This window comes from Dermacentor variabilis, unplaced genomic scaffold, assembly GCF_050947875.1.
Source record: "Dermacentor variabilis isolate Ectoservices unplaced genomic scaffold, ASM5094787v1 scaffold_13, whole genome shotgun sequence".
Taxonomy (NCBI): domain Eukaryota; kingdom Metazoa; phylum Arthropoda; class Arachnida; order Ixodida; family Ixodidae; genus Dermacentor; species Dermacentor variabilis.
Window position 1 is genome coordinate 14,691,713 of NW_027460291.1, and position 18,204 is coordinate 14,709,916.

Sequence of the window (18,204 nt, forward strand, 5' to 3'; positions counted from 1 at the left end):
CAACGCCGACTTCATGACAGAGCAGCAGCTGTTGGTCGTTGTCGACGATGGCTTCGATGTCTGTTAATAATTCTGCGGCTAGGGGAATAATGATGCCGGTGCAAGGCGATGTTCTGACTTGATCTTCATGTGCACTTAGCACACGACTGACAGTCCTTTCCGGTGGTATTGCTGGATCTGTTAACAGAGTTATCGCCTTAGAATTTAGGCCGATGACGGTGCCATGTCGGCGCCCAAAGACTAGGCCAAGAATTATGTCACCCGAGAATTGTTCCACCATAATAAAAGTAGCACGGTAAGTGCGTTCATGAACGGTAACCCTTGCCATGCAGAATCCGGTCGGCATTATGAGGCGTTCTCAAGATGTTCGGATTTGAGGGCTTTCCCACCACGTTTTGAGTTCCCTCAACTTGCCGGCCAAGGGTGCATTGTCGGCAGAGTAGCCGGCTCTTCTTTCGCATAGAGGAGCGAGATTTTGATCATCAATCAGAACATAAAGGCCGGTAGTTCTAGGCCTTACAGTGCGGTTAGGTCTTGGCGTCAGATCCCAGCTGCGTCACGTAGACCTCTGGCTGGTGCGTAGCATCGTCAGGTCCTTTTTGTCGGCTTATTTTTGGCTTTCAGGCGTCGTCTTGCTGGAGGTGTATGGTTGCTATGTCGTCGAGATAGTTCTTGAAGTATCGTCGTCGTCGGCGGACGTTCTTCGGCATTTCGACGTAGAGAAACCGCACCTCCATTAGTTGCTACTTTTAGTTTTCCGGGTAGAGTTTAAGGCACAATCCTAGGAATGAGCCAGTCTGCTCTACGGCGACTGGTAGTGGTCTGCCGGCGGCCAATGCGACGGTCATCGAGGGCTTAACTGAGTGGCGGCGAGGTCGTCGGCTATAAACCCAGGCTGTCAACCTTGCTGTGGGCGCGGTACCTTCAAGGCAAACCATCGTACTCCGACATCGCGGCATGCCCATCGGCGGTATGCATGGCCGGCTTCCTCGCAAAGAGCAAAACGGGTACAATGTGAAAGCAGCAGCCTAGCGTTTCAACAAGTGAACTTGTCTTTTTGAAGGCGACATATTATTCAAGTTACACCTAATGAAAGCGAGCTGAGTGACTTTGCACCGCTTCAAGCTCATTGATTAGTGTAATGTTACAGGAATCGTGCGCTGATGTAGCCTATAGAGGGCAGGGCGAACATAAAGGGTGTATAGTGGCCTTTTAAGCGCTGTAAGAGGAAGTCAAAAATTTTGTATAGGACAACCAAGCAAACGGTGCGCTGTAGTGATTATTGAGTCAATGCACAGTTTTGTAGAAGGATCGCTAGGGATGTGAACTCCGATGTAAATATAGGCAGTTACAGAATATAGCAACATGTATTTAAAGGGTTTACTTGCAGAGAGGGCTATACTGTGAGAAGCTGATTAATTTTCATTTCGCTATGTTCAGTTCCATAGTACTGTGCACCTGCGTAAGAAGCAAGATCGGATATTATGGAATCATTACAAGAAAGTGTATATGTTAATAACGTGGTTCTTTAAAATAATAGTATCAATGTCGGAAGAAACTTTTTGGTAAATTGCGCAGTCGTCAAGAAAACTGGCAAAGAGAGGCAAATATTTCATTTTATGAAGAATTATTATGAGCTAGAAATTTCAAGGATCCTTGCATTGCTCCATGGGGTACATTTGAGCTTCTCAACGCCACGGGTGAGTTATCATCATCAACAGTAACGGAGTTAGTTCTGTCAGAGAGGAATTATGTAACCCAGTGGAAGAGTGTGTCAGTGTTCAAAGGGCTGAAGTTAGGCATTAGTGGTTGTTTAATTTTATCGGAAGCTTTCGAGGCGTCCAAAAATATAAAATGAATGAGGAAGCCAGATTCAAGGAATTTACGCAGGCCGTTAGTAACTGTAACTACTTATGTTTGACCCAAAAAGTATTCCAGGAAACCCTGTTGCCGATGTTCAAATAAGCTATTTGAACTAAGAAAGCTTGTTAATCGGGAGAAATTGTGTGCTCAAATATTTTGCATGGGACAGCCGTAAGAGATATTGGCCGATAGTGACATGGGTAATGCGTGTCGCCAGAGTTGTGAAGCTGAAGCACCTTGCCGGTTTTTCAATGTCTATGATGTGTGCGTCATGAAGTGACCTAAGAAAAATGCAATACAGGAAAATGGAGCACACATGTTTAGTGTTTATAAGAAGCTTGGAATTAATGTCGTTGGTTCTGCACCAGGATGTTCGCTTTAGGTTGTGAATAATTTTACCTACATCATAAGGGCCAAACACGACGGGATTCATTAGAAAGTACTGTGTACCAGAGTACGACAGGATATTGTAGAATCTAATTAAACGACAGTGTGAGTGTGCCCTCACGTAAATAGGCGCCGATCTGTTTAGGAACTGCTTCACCTGGTGGGTAATTGAATATTTAGTTTTCTCATCCTTGCTCTTCACCGCAGGGGCAACACCATGGACCTAACATGGGGGTTATATTCTCCCGCGTTTAATAGTACGTGGCTTAGCCATTTCCAGGGAAGAGGGGATTCTGGAGGTTAAGCTGATGCCAGGTGTCACTACCTTTAAAGCCCATCGGCAGACGCAACAAACCCCTTCGGCCTCCGTTTCATGTAGACGGAAACCACGGGCTGACCCATCCAGGGGAAATCGGTAGCCCTATTTCTGTTCCTTCCTTCAATCTTCGATTTTCTCTCTCACTTGCAATCTTACCTGTGTTCTCCAGTCTTCCTTTTACTTCTGATTTTTGAGGCAGCGATGGTTAGCCTTGTGTGGGTAGCCAGCCTTCCGTATACCATATTTGGTTATAGTAACCTACAGCTGGTGTTTGCAGGAGCTGTTTTACACATTTCGCAGCCTCCCACCCTAGGACTTCATATTGGGCACATTCCGATTAGCGTGACCCCACATCAAACTATGAACACCATCGGCGGCGTTGTTTGCGATGATGATCTGCTTGAACTGACCAAGGCTGCACTTTCGGAAGATTGTAAAGAGCAAAACTTGATCAACGTGAAACACCGAAAGCACCCAATTCGCTCTTTCGGCTCAAGTGTGCTGCCCGAAACAATCAATGTCGTGTATGTGAAGGTCTGGGTTATACCGTATATTCGAAATCATCCGCGATGCTTTAAGTGCCAGTGATTCGGCTACAGATTATGGAACTGCCTTGGCCGCCAAACTTGTGGGAAAAACAGTGCTCATGAACACTCCTCTGTAACTTGTGAAAACACTGCCCACTCTGTGAGCTGTGATGAGGGGAGCACGGCGCTTTCACGTGGTGCTGTCTATCACGGAAAGAAAAAAGAAATCGCAACTGTGAATGTGAAAGGAAATACTCCATTTAAAGAGGCACGAAGGTGTTATACCTGCCGAAAAACAGCTTTGCCGAAGTTGCGCGTCATGGGGCAGCGCCACAACATCCCCCGATGGCTGTCAGGCCCACACGCCGTGAGCCCGCGGAGACGCCACCCGCCGCCTCCGCGGATGCAGGTTGCGTTGCTCCGCCATCCAAGAAAGCCCCAACAACTACTGGGCTGGTGATCTCCAGGGTTTGATCTCTAAAGACGAGACTCGTTAAGAAACCGTTTGCAAGAGTGGGTATATCGCACCCCGCAAGAGGCTATGGACACGACTCACAGCCAGGCGTCGCAACTAGTGCCTAAGGAGCGGTGCGCATCTCTCGACCGCATCATTTCACGGCTCCGGAAAGGGCTTTGTGAGCTAATTTATCCCTCTCTGAAACACAGCACAAAAACCACCTTTACAATGGATACAGAAATATTGCACTGTAATGCCAGAGGCCTCCTTCAAAATCTAGATAAGTTGAGTGTCATCAACAATGCTTTTGGTAATGACCACTTCGCTGTGACGATAAACTTGTTAAAACGAAAAACTGTCCTTCGTGTATTCTAAGATTGGAACTACCATTCGGGGATTGGTTGTGTTTTAATTGTTACAGTGCATTTGAACAGGACCATGCGTGAAAGAGGAAGAGAAAGTGGTAGATGGTCTCTTGGAGCTGTGACCTTTTGTAACTGCCTCCATGATTACCACTAACTTTCCCCCGTGTAAATAGTTGTACACACATGTGTGCATCGGGCTTCGTCTTCGTAACATTTGGTCACGGTGCGGAGCATCGATCCAGCATTTTATCTGCGATATTATCATAGACGACGCAGTAGCTATTTTACTGCTTTTATTATCGAAACAGCAGACAAATGCATTCCTTAAACAGAGCTCAGCTAATCTCAAAGAAGGGTTCTGTGGTGGAATAATGACTCCAAGAAGGCGCAAAAGAAATAAAATAAGCATGGAGTATATTGTACCGATTTTCAACTGCGTAAAATCTCGTTGTGTTTAGGCACGTCAAGTTACAGGGAAGGCGGACGCGGAAAAATGCAGAGTGTAAGCTGCGAGAGGTTTCTTTCAAGCATAAACTTTTACCCACTGAAGCGAAAGTTTGTAATGGTTCGAAAATATTAATGGGCAGCAAACCCAGACGTTAGCTTTGGTAGATGACCAAGCAAATACATTAGAAGACCAGGCCCATGCTATTAACGAACACCTCGAGTGCCTGTCAAGTTCAATTCACTATTTCAAGGAACTCTTAAAAGATAAAGAAATAATTCAACGGAAGGCAAATAATCACAAATTTAGATATAACGAACTTTATAACCACGCTTTTACTAGCGCCGACCTGAGAGGTTCCCTAAATGCTTGTCGTAGCTCTGCATCCGGAGCTGACAGAATTCTGTACGACGTGCTTAAACTCTTCACAACGGTACTTAAGTGACGCTACTTGCACTTTACAATGCTTCATGGGCTGCTGCTCGCATTCCTTCTATACGGAAAGAAGCCATGACTATTGCAGTTTTACAAGAGGGGAAACACCCCACCTTTGTGACAAGGTATCACGCGATTGCGTTCACGAATTGCCTTTGTAGGTTATTCGAAAAAATGATTAATCGTTGTCTTGCACATTTCTTGGAATCTAAAAGACTGACCATCAATGCGGCTTCAGAGAAGGCCGATCTACAACCGAACATCTTGTGTTCATCGAAACAAATATTCACGATTCGTTCATACATAAACAGTTCTTGTCTAATTCTAGATATGGAAAAAGGCGTACCACACAACGTGGCGTTACGGAATCCTGCGAGACCGGTCTGCAATATGCATCCGTGGGAACATGCTAAACATTATAGAAATCTGCTTGCAGAATCGCACTTTATGAGTGTAAATAAGCAATACGCTGTTCCGTCCAGTCACAAGCAACCGGCCTACCTGAGTGAGACGTGCTCATCTGTGGGCCCTTTATTGTTAAGATAAATTCCCTGCAAATAGCATTGCCTTCAGCTATATTTTATTGCATGTACGTCAACGACATACAGATAAGTTACAAATCCTGTAAACTAAGTGTGCGTGCAACAAATTTAACTAACCCTGAACAAGGTGTCGAAATGCACTACTGAATATGGCTTTGAAATAAATGCGTAGAAATTAGCATGTGTTCTAATAAGACGAAAGGTAAGGCTGGTAGCTGATCTCGAAGCACAATTACACGGACATCAGATACCAGTGAACTTAGAACATAAAATTTTAGGCACAATTCTAGAGTTTACAGTAACTTTCATTGTGAACATAGAGTATCTGAAAAGTAATTGTTTAAAAGCAATAAAAGTACTGAAAATATTGTCACCCATCAAACTGGGCATTGACTGAAAGTATTTCTTAAATTTATACAAAAGCCTAATTCGTTCACGCATAGACTATGGTGCGATAGATTATCAATTCGAAGTGCCCAGCATTTTGAACATGTTTGATGCTGTGCATCATTAGGCATCTGCTTTGCAACTGGAGTCTTCACGACAAGCACTGTGTAAAATTCCTTTGTAGAGCCAAACGGCCGGTCCCTCCACCTTCAAAAGTCTTCCTTCAGTTTTACGGATTTTCTGAAAGCAATAACAAGCTGCCAACATCCTTGTTGTGTCATAATATATGATACTTCGTGTGCCACACTTTGTTATAACTGACCTAGAGCAACGGGGCCCTTCTCACTGCGGGTGAGAAATCTGTTAAGAATTGGGTGTTCTACTCCTCGTGCATCGTGCAATGCCTCTGGCGAAGCCTTTATCGCCTAGGCAATGTCACATTATAGAATGAGACCTATCGTTTGCTTCGGTCATGAAGCACGCTCCGGAAGTAAACACCCGAGTGCATTTTCTTGAACTTCAAACAAAATGCACTTTCTCTGAATTCTACGCCTACACATCAAAGTCACGTGCTGACATGTCCTTGGTGGCAGCCGTTCCATTCTGTTCTTATTCCGATGCCCTGCACTCAGAATCAATTATATTTGCAACCTGGAACTATGCCCTATTCTTTGCAGGGAAAAATATAAGGAAAATAAATCTTCAGAATACGTTTGTATTTATTATTTAAGCGCCGTAAAACCAATACTGTCGCCTCTTCAACACAAAAATAATGTGCTCAATGAGGAACATTCAGTGTTGTCCACAGCATGTACGATTAGCCAGCATGTGATAACATGCTCGGTACCGGGTCATAGAGCTATTCATGACAACATGCTGGTAAAACTGCCGCTTCTCTAACAAGAAAGCGGCACACGTGCTCCATAGCTATCCCTTCGATAGCTTTGAAGCATTTCCTGCGATAAAGCCTTAGGAGCAATTGGCAGCGCTTATGGGACACTGAAACACCTAATAAACTCACAGTTAGGGAATCGGCCACCCATTACGGAAATATGATGAACTAAGATAATTTTTTACCGTCTTAGAATTCGCCACATGTATGGCTCACACTATCACCCATTGACTGGTAATCTGAATGCACTTCATTTCCGACACACTTGTTGGGGGCCCCCAGGCAAGAAGCTGCCACAGACAGCTTGACGGGACCTGGGGGCCTGCAGAGACAAAGAGGCAGTGGACTTCACAAATTCGAACAATTGTAAATACATACAGTGATTGTACAGAAGAAATCAACTTGCTTGATACAGATACAGCATACATAGTGGACACTATCACAGAATGCATAAATACTGTAGGAAATGTAGCAGCCAGGAGAAAAGAGAAAAAAGTTATTGCTGCATTGGGTAATCACGCACATCCAATTTAAACGTGCCGAGTGGGGCACTGGAGAGGTTGTATAGTGTTCGTATGCAGTAATCCAGCCCAGATGTACCGTAATTTGTACGGGTACGCGGCACTGGTATTAGCCTGTTACATATGCTGTAGTCACACGGGGAATGTTCTGTATTGTTTGGAAGTTTATTTTTATACATATAGAGGGATAGTTTTTAATTGTATAACTTAGATGCTTTAAAGTTCTTATCTTTAATGAATAGGGGACCAGTGGGTAATAGGCTCGGGTGTCCATTAAAGTTCTCACAGATTCTTAGTACCTTCTTTTAGAGCCGCTCCAGTTTGTTATAGTTGGTGGTCGTTGTAGTACCCCAAACTAACGTGCAATATGAAAGATGCGAGCAAAATGAGCGTGATCTATTACATTCTTTAGTCAAATTGGAATTAATTCCCTTGGTCTGTAGAGGCAACCAACTCATTTGCCTAATTCAATCGTGAGCTTATTAACGTACATGTTCCAAGACATTGTTTCTTCGAACCAAACCCCCAAAAATGTTTCAGATGCCACTTGCAGGGTCATTCCGTGAAAGTTTAGGGTGAGTTGAAAGTCACTTTGTTTGTTTAGAGGTTTAAAAATATTATATTTAATTTTTTTATATTTAAGGCTATTCTGAGTTGAACCACCGTTGATGTTTAGTTAGGTAATTTGTTTATCGTGGTGTTTAAGTGGGCTGAAGTTGGTGCGGGAAAGAAAATATTAGTATCATCAGCATACATGAGCAGTTTGAGAGAATGAGGGACATCACATAATTCATTGGTGTAAAGTATAAACAATAAGGACCCTAGAATTGATTCCGGAGGTACCCCGTGTTTTACCACAGTATTCGGAGATGACAAGCCATTGATTTTTACACAGTTTTCTATTGTAAAGATAGTTCTTTATGAGATCGTGGGCGACGCAACGTATACCGTAGTCATGCAGTTTTGACAGCAGAATATTATGATTTACATAATATATGCGATTTACAAATGTGTTCCTTAAGTCAATGAAAAAACCCACAGTAAAAAGTCTGTTTTCAATGTGGCTAAGAATTTCATTCATGATTAGTAATAACCCAATTTCTGTATATTTTCCTTTCTGAAGCTGTATTGTGAATCATTCACAACGCGGTACTTAGTTAGTAAGTTTTTGAGCCGTGTATGAATGACATTTTCAAAAACATTAGACAAGATGGGCAGAAAAGATTACGGGCGGTAGTTTGCTATATTACTGGCAGCTCCACCTTCGTTAACCGGGGTTATATATGCCAGTTTAAGGTCAGAGGGAAATGTACCAGTCTCTAACATTTGAATAATTATGAATGTAAGCGGTCAGGCTATAATAGACGCCACATGCTCAATAGAAACAGCGCTCAGGCCATTCAAGCCTGCGGCGACGTTGTTTCTAATTCTGGAAATGAAATTTGTGACATCTTGGGCAGTAACCGGAGAAAGAATAATTGAATTAGCCAGTTTTGTATGTGCTAACACAGGTGTTTTAGTAGAATCTTTATGGCTATTCGGAGACATGTAGTATCCAACACGGGAAAAAGATTCGTTCATTTCTGTCAAGGCGTCTTCATCCGTATTGGCTTGAGCAAAAGCTGTAATAATAAATGAGCACGGAACCTCAGAGTTATCAGACAAATTATTGATTTGCAGCCATAATTGTCTTGGACTGTGGTATATTTTAGCAAACAGGGACTGATAGTAGGAGATCTTTGCCTTTCTTTAAATTAGCGTTTTATTGGGATATGATTTGAATTCTGTGAGCAGGACAGCATCACGTGATTGAATGAATGTATGGTACATTTTGTTTTTGGCTTTTATTCTCTTATGCAAGCTGTTTGTAATCGAAAGCAGGCGTATTCTTTCGCTTCGTTTGGTGTTCTGTATCAAACGGAAATGTTTTTCATAGCAGGCTATGAACAGGCTATGATTTTGTCGAGAAAGATACGGTAGCACTGATCGGGATCACTTTCGGCGTCAAAATAGTCCCATGCTATGAGTTCAGTAACAGAACAAAAATTCTTGAGCGAAGTGGAGTTAATGACGGGATAACTTGGGTTGTAACTTTTGTGCTTTTGGGAGCTACTGGTATAAACGTGAAAATCGGGAGATGATCACTGATATCAAGGGAGAAAACACCTTTTAAGTACTGGTCGCATGGAAGGCTGGCGATAAAGATATCAAGAAATGTGGCGCTAGTTCCAGTAATACCAGTAGGTGACGCAATAAGATTTGCGCAGGCAAAAGTACGAAGGATGTTTTTAAAGTGTTCACTGGATGCGTAACCACTGAGCACACTGATATTCACATCACCCAATACTAAAAAGGATGTGCCCATTGAGTGTAGACAACGCAGAAAAGTTACCATGAACTCAAAGAATTCGGACTTACGTCCTAATGTTGGCCTATAAACTGCTGAAATAACAACAATTATAAGGTTTAGTATTAGACACTCTAAATTGGTTGTAATACAAGTTAGTTCATTAACAACATCATAAGCAATACAATTTTGATGTACAGAGATACACTTCCACCACGGTTAGTGGACCACGTAATTGCGTGATAATTATATCTGCATTTTTAGGGTGTTGTCGATTGCAGAAAGCCAGGATTCTGTGAACAATATAGCAGCAAATTTTATCGATAGGCTCTCGAAAAACATGCGTAGGCTGTTCATCTTATTTTTAATGCTACAAGCATTTAAATGGATTACACTGAAGTAAGTAGACGACACCTGAGTGTTGAAGGTTTAACTATCGTGCTATTTACATTCTGCCATGGCAGCAGAACTCTGTTGCGTTATACACTAAAACAAATACGTTATATCAATGCAAACTTTACTATTGCATTTTATCCAGATCTTCTCGGCAGGCAATCTTTAACATGTCTGATGCAGTGGCGTAGCCAGAAATTTCGTTCGGGGGGGGGGGGGGCTTACGTTGCCGCTCAGCCTCCTCCTTATACATAGAATTTGTCGAGGGATCAAATACATAAATAATAACTGCATTGCCGTTGCTGTAAAAGAATTCTTGAACGCTACGCACTGTCAAGACAGGTACAGTGTGTATTTTTTCATAAAAGAATGTACTCGATGTCGCAAAACTACCGCCCGGAATAACTGATATCAATGCTTCGATGTTCTTTCTCTATTTAATAAGCAAACAAAACTCTCACCATTTTCAGAGCTATATCAATACGAAACCAGCAAAGCAGTGTATTGCGCTGACATGAAAAAATGTAACGGCCATGAAATGAACAAGTTGAGGACAAATATGTTAATGAAACTTTGTCAGTCAAGAACCCTGTTTACATTTCTGTACATATGGAAAGGCCACGGGAAAATCTCAATGAAAATTTCATTTGTTCTAATGGATTGCGCAGGAGCAGCTGTCACCGGTCGTGCATTCTGAGTACTTGCACCGAAATTATAGTCGCAACAGAGAGCACATATAAAAAGCAGCAGTTCTGCAAAAGATACGAAGGCGAGTCAAATGAAAGTGAGCCAATGCGAATATGACAAACGGGGTACTCTGCTGAAAAGTAGTCTCCATGAGGATTTAGAGACTTGTCCCACTGACTAACGAGTCGCGTGATTCGCGTCTCATAAAACTCCTTGGGTTGCTGCTTCGAACACTCCGTAACTGACTCGTTCACGTCTTTGTCGGAGACAAATCTGGTTCCCTTCAGCTGTATTCTTTTTCAATTGCCCCAAAATGAGGAATTCGCGGGGCGACAGATCTGTGCCGTATGGCGGATGTTGCAGCGTTTTCGACTTGAACTTTGCCAGTTTTGATTTCACCACTTTAGCGACGTGGGCACGGGCACTCTCGTGGAACAAGCTGGCCCCATTTGTCAACGTTCCATGTCGTTTGTCCTTGATTGTGGCACGCGGCCGGTGCGGCGTTTCACAATATCGCAAACGATTGATAGTCTCACCAGGCTTAGCAAATTCGATCAGTAATGACCCCTGATGATAAAAAAAAGGCAACAACACCTTTCCGGCGGAAATGATGGCGTTCACTTTCTTTAGGGGTGGTGAATTCGAATGTTTCCACTGTTAGCTTCGCCCTCGTGTTTCAGGATCGTAGTACTGGCACCATGATTATTCCCCGGTCGCAATTGCAACCAAGTAGTCGCCGCCCACATTGTGATACCGGATCAGATGAGTCAAGCCAGCGCTAAACTTCTCCATCTGCTGGCGGTGGTTCAAAAGCTTGGGCGTCCATTGCGCACACATGAGCCGATAACCGAGATGTTCACGAAATGAGTGTGAACCGAACCATGACTTTTGTTCACATGCTCTGCCTGTTCATCAGTGCTTATCCTCTGTTCCTGTCTTATCAGCTCATCAACCTTTGCAATTGCATTGGAGGTGATTGCACGGTGGCTTTGGCCCATGCTTGGATCGTCTTTGCAACTTTCACGACTTTCTTAGAACTGTCGTCGAACGCTTCACTGTGGCGAATTAAATGCGACGTTCAACGTACGCGGCAGCCACATGAAGAATAATTTCTTTTTTGGAAACTCCTTCAGCTTTCAAATCCTCACGACACCACGCTGTTCTACTTTTCGAGCGTCCATTATGTCACGCAACCATGTTAAACCCAGTGTATGAGAGCCTTCAAGAACGTTTATTGTCACACCTGCGTGTTACTTTTGTAAATTAGAGATGCCTGTGTGCTACGCGCATGCCTCGCAGATAACGAACAGAACCATTATTGCGCGGGATGGGTTGGCTCACTTTCACTTAACTAGCCCTCGTACATTTGAAATGCGAAAATACAATGAAACATACGAGTACAAATTCGAAGATACAGCTTGATAAAGGGCAAAAAAGTGTTACTGGAAACAAAGTTCGCAGCACGTATACACGAAACCTCGAAATAAGATATCTAAATGTACGTATGAGTCTCCAATTAATCTACGTATCTAAGAAGTCACTGTATATAATGCGTCAAACAAGGCAAATAAACATGTTGCGCAATCACAGATGCAGACATCACCGAATTCTAAGGCCCGCGACCCCTCCCTCCACTGGCCCTGATGAATCGTGCGCGACGGAACTTGGCGCGCATCCTCCCCTCTTTTCTCCCTTACGCACACGAGATTGAATCACCATCTTTGGCTCACCCATGCCTCCCCCCCCACACGCTTTCATTTGCACATACAGCATCCGGCGCGCGGGCACAATGTTATGACCCTTCGACTTTATACGGAACATGAGGGCGACGGCATGAATGTGCCTGGAGTGTCAATTGTGGGGATGCGCAACTCTCACGCGTCCCCTGAGATGTTTTCTCGCATAGCTTCCGTCTCCTGTAATCCGGCTTCGCCGCATGGCTTTAACGCAGTGGTCAGTATGCTTGCAGGGTAGTACGAGAGATGGTGCGAGTGTTGCTCTGTTAACGCCACCTAGAAGCGCGGTTACTTGGGCGCAAAATGGAGAAGGCTCTTCCTCTTTGGCTCGGGTTCCGCAAGCCGCGCGGACGTGCTGTGCACGCGCCGATCCATGCTTTTGCTAGGCCGTCTCGCGAGGCCTATGGACGAACACGATCGTTCGACGCGCCACCGTTCGCATGACCGTACGCGCGAACTACCAGGCGTTGGTGTCCAGCATGGGGCCAACATAATCGCTCGTTATCCGGTCGTGGTGAGTCGGGTTTGCGCAATTTGTCGCACCACCATGTTTTGTGGATAGCAGCTCGGCTAGCAGGCATTAGTCAATGAAAGGTGCAATAAATGCCCTGCTGATTGTCTGCACCAATGCGTAGTCGTTCCTTTGTCACAAGAGCACGGATGAGAATCCCACAGCATATAATTGCTATCGCAATAATATAGTACCAGTATCCGGCAAATGATGCGTCCCAGGGCCAATTACTTTCCGCAAAAGAAGCAACAAATTCGAACTTTCACCATGCGACAATGTGCTGCGCCGCACCGTCTTCTCTTTTTCTTTTGTGAAGTGGGGACACCGAAATGAAGAACCGCAAAGGAAAGCATGTTGGCCACTATCGAATGTCTACTTTAGCCACCTAATGTGGCTACGCAAGGAATATCGAAGAAAACGGGCGACACTTGATCCACAGAGAATGATTCGTATACTGCTCGGTATCCTACACTGGCGAGACAAGACTTTCCGGAGAGGTTGCGCTCAAGCGAACGCCTTACAATCCGCCGAGTCTCCACAGTGAGGGCGGCGAGCGACTTTTGTTTCTTTTTCTCGTCTGCTAGCCAGAAAGTGTCGAAGACTATGCCAGGTGAAAACCCCTCAGCCAGAGAAAAACGAACACGCGTCGAACGCGCCAGACGTTGGTCGGGACAACACGAGAAAAACGCATGCGCTTTGGCTGGCTCCGGCAGCCCGCGGGTAGCAAGAACAAGAAAATTGAAGACGCTGAATGCGTCCACGGGAACAAAAGTCAAAGTTCAAAAAATAAATAACAACGTCATTACCTTTGCTGGCTTTAGTGTCTTGACATGGATGCTTTCGATGTTGGTATTCTTTTATGTGACATAACTGCACAAAGAACCACCACAACGCTTTGTCTAAACGAACCTCGCTGCCTGATTTGTCAACTTGTGGGATAGTATGGTGATTTGGCTTTTCTCGTTGTATGTTCCGATTTAGGACTTTAGAAAAGTCATTGCCCGTTTGGCGTCAAATGTTTATGACAACATTAAACGCACAATGTTCCGGATTGGGTAATCTAAAGCACAACTTTGGAAATGTCAGCGCGTCTTTCGCATCGAAAGTTCATGAGAACGTTATACCCATAAAGTTTCGGCATTGAAATCCGTGCGCTCCGTAGATTCCACGGGTCTGCGAGATGCCGCAACGAGCCCGCTCGCCATCAGTATGCCCTTGAAACTTTGTGCTCGGATGGGGCTCCTTGAGTTATGTGACTCCCGAAGCGTGGGCGTGGCGGCAAAATCAAGCTCGAGTTCGCAATGTGCGCGCTGAAATGTCTTTTTCAGCGTGAAAAACACATTTTAGACAAAATCGAGAATTATTTCGAGTGGCGGGAGTTGTTTTGGTCGGCGGTGCATGGAGAGCACGAAAAAATTTCGGGGGGGGGGTATAGCCCCATAAGCACCCCCCCCCCCCCCGGCTACGCCCCTGGTCTGATGATTCTGATTTCCTTGCGAAAATTTTGCCACCATCCTCCACCATGCGTCCAAACGAACCTCCAGCCTACTTCTCGTTTATTTTTCATTTGCGGCTCCCAGTAGCTGTTTGCCCTGCCTTGTAAGGTGCTCGTTGGCATATATAGGACCACCAGTTGTCCTAACGTCAATTACTGTCGTAGACAAGCGTGCCTTCTTCGTCTTGGCAAGCACAGCATTTCGCTTGTCCCGCCGCACAAAACGCACCACAATGTTCCTTACGTCAGTCTTATTTGCTCCAACTCCGTGGCAAATGTCAACGTCATCATGCACCAACGGCTGCCCCACGGCTACACAAATCTTTTGGACATTGTCAAAAGGCTATCCCTCATCAGGTACACCTTTAATTTCAAGGTTGTTGGCCCGTGAGTACTGCTCAAATTCTTCAATTTTCATCTGAAGTGATTTATTTTCAGCAGCGAGTTTTTCGTTGCTGTTCGGCGTTGCGACAAGCTCTTCAAATGAAGTCTTTATTGCCAAGGTGAGCGCATTGACACTGTCGCAGCTTTAACTGCAATGCTTCACACTCTGTTTGAAGGTGCGAAGTTCAGCACGTATTTCACGCTTGAAATCCTCGAATGCTTTACACAGATCCTTCCCGCTTACAATGACAAAAGATTTACGGGAAACAACATTACTCCTGTTTGGCAACAGTGCATGCAGCAGCAATGGCAGGACTTGAAAAGGTAATACGAATCTTACCTGTACAGAAAACTGACTGATGAATGTTGTGGAAACCGCACGCATTGATGCCAAACTGAAGGAAATACCCAGGCCGTCAGTATATATAGGCAGCGTCCAGTAGCATGGTGGTTCAGAGCTAAGGCGCGGGGACGTCAACGTACACCAGCTGATCCTGGGGGATAGCAGTGCACAAATAGCCGACGAAAACGGCGCCTGTCCACGTCAGGTAACTGCCTTTCTTGCGAAGTTTCACCCACGCAAAAGCCGATGGATCGCGCCGAGCAAAGCGTGCACCCATACAGAAAAATGACTGATGAGTTTTGTTGAAACCGCACACACTACCGCCAACCTGATGTGAATACGCAAGGCAGTCAGTATATATATGCAGCGTCCACTAGCTTGGTGGATCACAGCGCAGGCGCGGGGACATCGACGTACCCCAGCTGATCCTGGGGATAGCAGTACACAGATAGCCGACGAAAACGGCGCCTGTCCTCGTCAGGTAACTGCATTCCTTGCGCAGTTTCACCGACGCAAAACCTGATGGATCGCGCCGAGCAAAGAGTGCGCCTGTACAGAAAAATGACTGATGAGTGTTGTAGAAACCGCACGCACTGCTGCCAAACTCCTAATGAATCTCCTAGTGCAGTAAATGTTCCAAGACGCTGCCTTTACTGGAATTTCAATAGAGTGCCACGAATTAGAACTTAAAAGAAAGAAATACTTCCATTCAGCCTACAAACAACACGTTCCTCTTCACGCAATATTGTTTCTTCAGATAGAATGGTTTTGTTTTGCCTACAAGTTAGTTTCAGGTCTCTTCAATAGGCCGGTACATTGCCAGTTATCAGCCCCCAAGTTTCGCAGCGCATTCCCTCTCCAGAGGCTGCTACAGCGCTAGTATTTTCGTGAAGCTTCTGCCTCCTAGCCCTTGCGGTCAAGGGCCATCTTCAGGCGCCAGTACTATTTGCACCTACATGTTTTATTAAATCATCCATTAAAAACAAAAAGCTATTGTCATGTAAAGCTAGACGTAGTAAAACATAGACGTAGTGACGCCATCAATTTTATGGCGCTTTCTTAAGCCAGCGTCCCCTCTTCGTCTCCTCTTCTTCCTTGTTCCCTGCTAACTGGTGATCTGGACCGCTTCACACTCCTGGCCGGTTGTCGTTGCCCTGACGCTGGTAATATGGTAGCACGTTTCTGACAGATGCCTCTTGAATTCTACTGCTTGGCGTCATATGATAAACGGCCTTCAACAGTCCTTGTTGCTTAGCTGTTTTAACAACGAAGTGCAGACCTGCGACTGGAGTCCAATATTTGTTTCACCAGTATCACTGAACCTGAATCGATCTCTGGCATCTCTGTTTTGTGGCGACAATCAAAGTGCATCTTCATAGTTATCCGGCATTTCTGTCGCAGCATCTGGGTCTTGAGATGTCCTTTTAAATGAAACCTGTCGACTAAGCCCAGCTCTCGGTCAGCCGACAACCAATGAATAGTACCGAATGCAGAAAATTGCGGGCTACGCCCAATGCCTGCGGTGTAGGACCTGTTGTGGTGTGACACTGCTACCACGAAGGTGCTCTTCCAACCTCCCTTAAACTCGGCATATATATTGATAAACATTTTGAGCTCCCGGAGCATGCGTTCGCCCAGAGAATCCGCCTCAGGATGGGAAGGTGAGGGTAGCGAAGCGTGATGATTTCTGACTAGCCTACTTCCACAGCTTCTCACTTCTGAACGCTGGTCCATCGTTGGCAACAATTACGTTGATGTTCTTGAAGATGTCCCGCTAGAGGACAGATATGACGCAGTTCTCATCTTCTCTTCCAGCTTTGACGGTAGAAAAACGCTTGCACTCATACAAAGCGACCAGAAAAGCTTGAAATTTTCAAATTCGCTCTTTTTCTTGAGCTCAGCAAAATCAAAATGAGTGACTTCGAAAGGGATCATTGAGTATTCTGGAGGTACCATTCTGTTTCCACGTGGCTTGAGTTATTTTGTAATTTGACACTCGCGACACGTCTTGACGTAATTGGCAACGTCTGTTTTCATGTTTTTCCCCGTCAATCTCTTGGTTAGCTTGCGATAGGTATTCCAAAATCCATCATGCCCTTCAGATTGTGGACTGCTCCGGTATAAGTTGAGGGCAGTGGGCACCTTTCTTTCAGGAACATAGACTTTCCCCTTGCGCAGCTCCATTCCTTGCATACCCTCCCAGAGTTGCGTGAAGTTTATACGCTCTTTTGAAATTTCTTTCGGTACGTGGAGTCGGGATAAGGCGTCAGCGTCCTGATGCCTTTGGCCTGTCCTATGCGTGATTTCGAAGCTGAATTGCTGAATCTCGATCACCCAGCGGGATATTCTGCCCTTTGGCAGCGCGAGCTCCAAGATAAATGGTAATGCCCGGTTATCAGTGAAGAGCTTGAAGTGTTTGCCTGCCAGGAAGCTTCTAGAGTATCCTAGGGTCAGTAGGACTGTTAGTGCTTCCCTCTCCGTCGGTTTGTAGTTTTCTTGCGGTTTCGTGAATGTGCAAGAACAGCATCAGATGAACTTGAGTTCCCTGCCAGATTTCTCCTTTTCGTCTCTTTGATAACGAATGGCATCAGCAATGTAGTGAGAAGCGTTTCTGTGAAGTTGAAAGGGCAAGTCATGGTCTGGGAGTGTCATCACAGGATCGTATGAAATGGCTTTACAAGTTCGAGATAGCTGTTCTCACACTCTTCGGACCATACGAACAATACACGTTTCTGTGTCAGTGCAGTGACACATTTTCTTTTTTCTCGCACAGTCTTTTATAAGCGCACGGAAGTGGCCTGTGAGCCCTAGGAACACTATTAAAGAATGAATGTCCTATGGTTTGGCCGGCATCTTGATGTGCTGAACGCTCTCCTTCTTAGTGCCATTGGTTCTTCCGTCAAATACTATTCCGAGGAATACAACTTTCCTGCAGAAGAACTAACTTATTTTAATGTTGATCTTGAGCCTAGCAGCGCTGAGTGCTTCGATGACCTTTTTCAGCTGCTCTTCATAATCTTCCCTTTGAGTATACAATTATGTCGTCCACGTACACATTGCAGAACTTTCCAATGAGGCTCTTAAGCACATCATTAATAATCTTTTCAAACCATGATCCAGAGTTTTTCCATCGGAACGGCAGTGTATTGTACACTACGTCGAAAGCGG

At 44.8% G+C, this 18,204-nt stretch overlaps 1 protein-coding gene across 1 annotated transcript in view; it reads right to left on the reverse strand.

Annotated features, from left to right (window-relative positions):
- The window catches only part of LOC142566588 (uncharacterized), a 610,758-nt gene extending 595,688 nt beyond the window's left edge, over nucleotides 1–15,070 (reverse strand). The window contains exon 1 of the mRNA XM_075677426.1: nucleotides 15,034–15,070. The gene's annotated coding sequence lies outside the window, so the exon portion shown is untranslated. The remainder of the gene's footprint in view (nucleotides 1–15,033) is intronic.
- Between the last annotated feature and the right edge of the window lie 3,134 nt (nucleotides 15,071–18,204).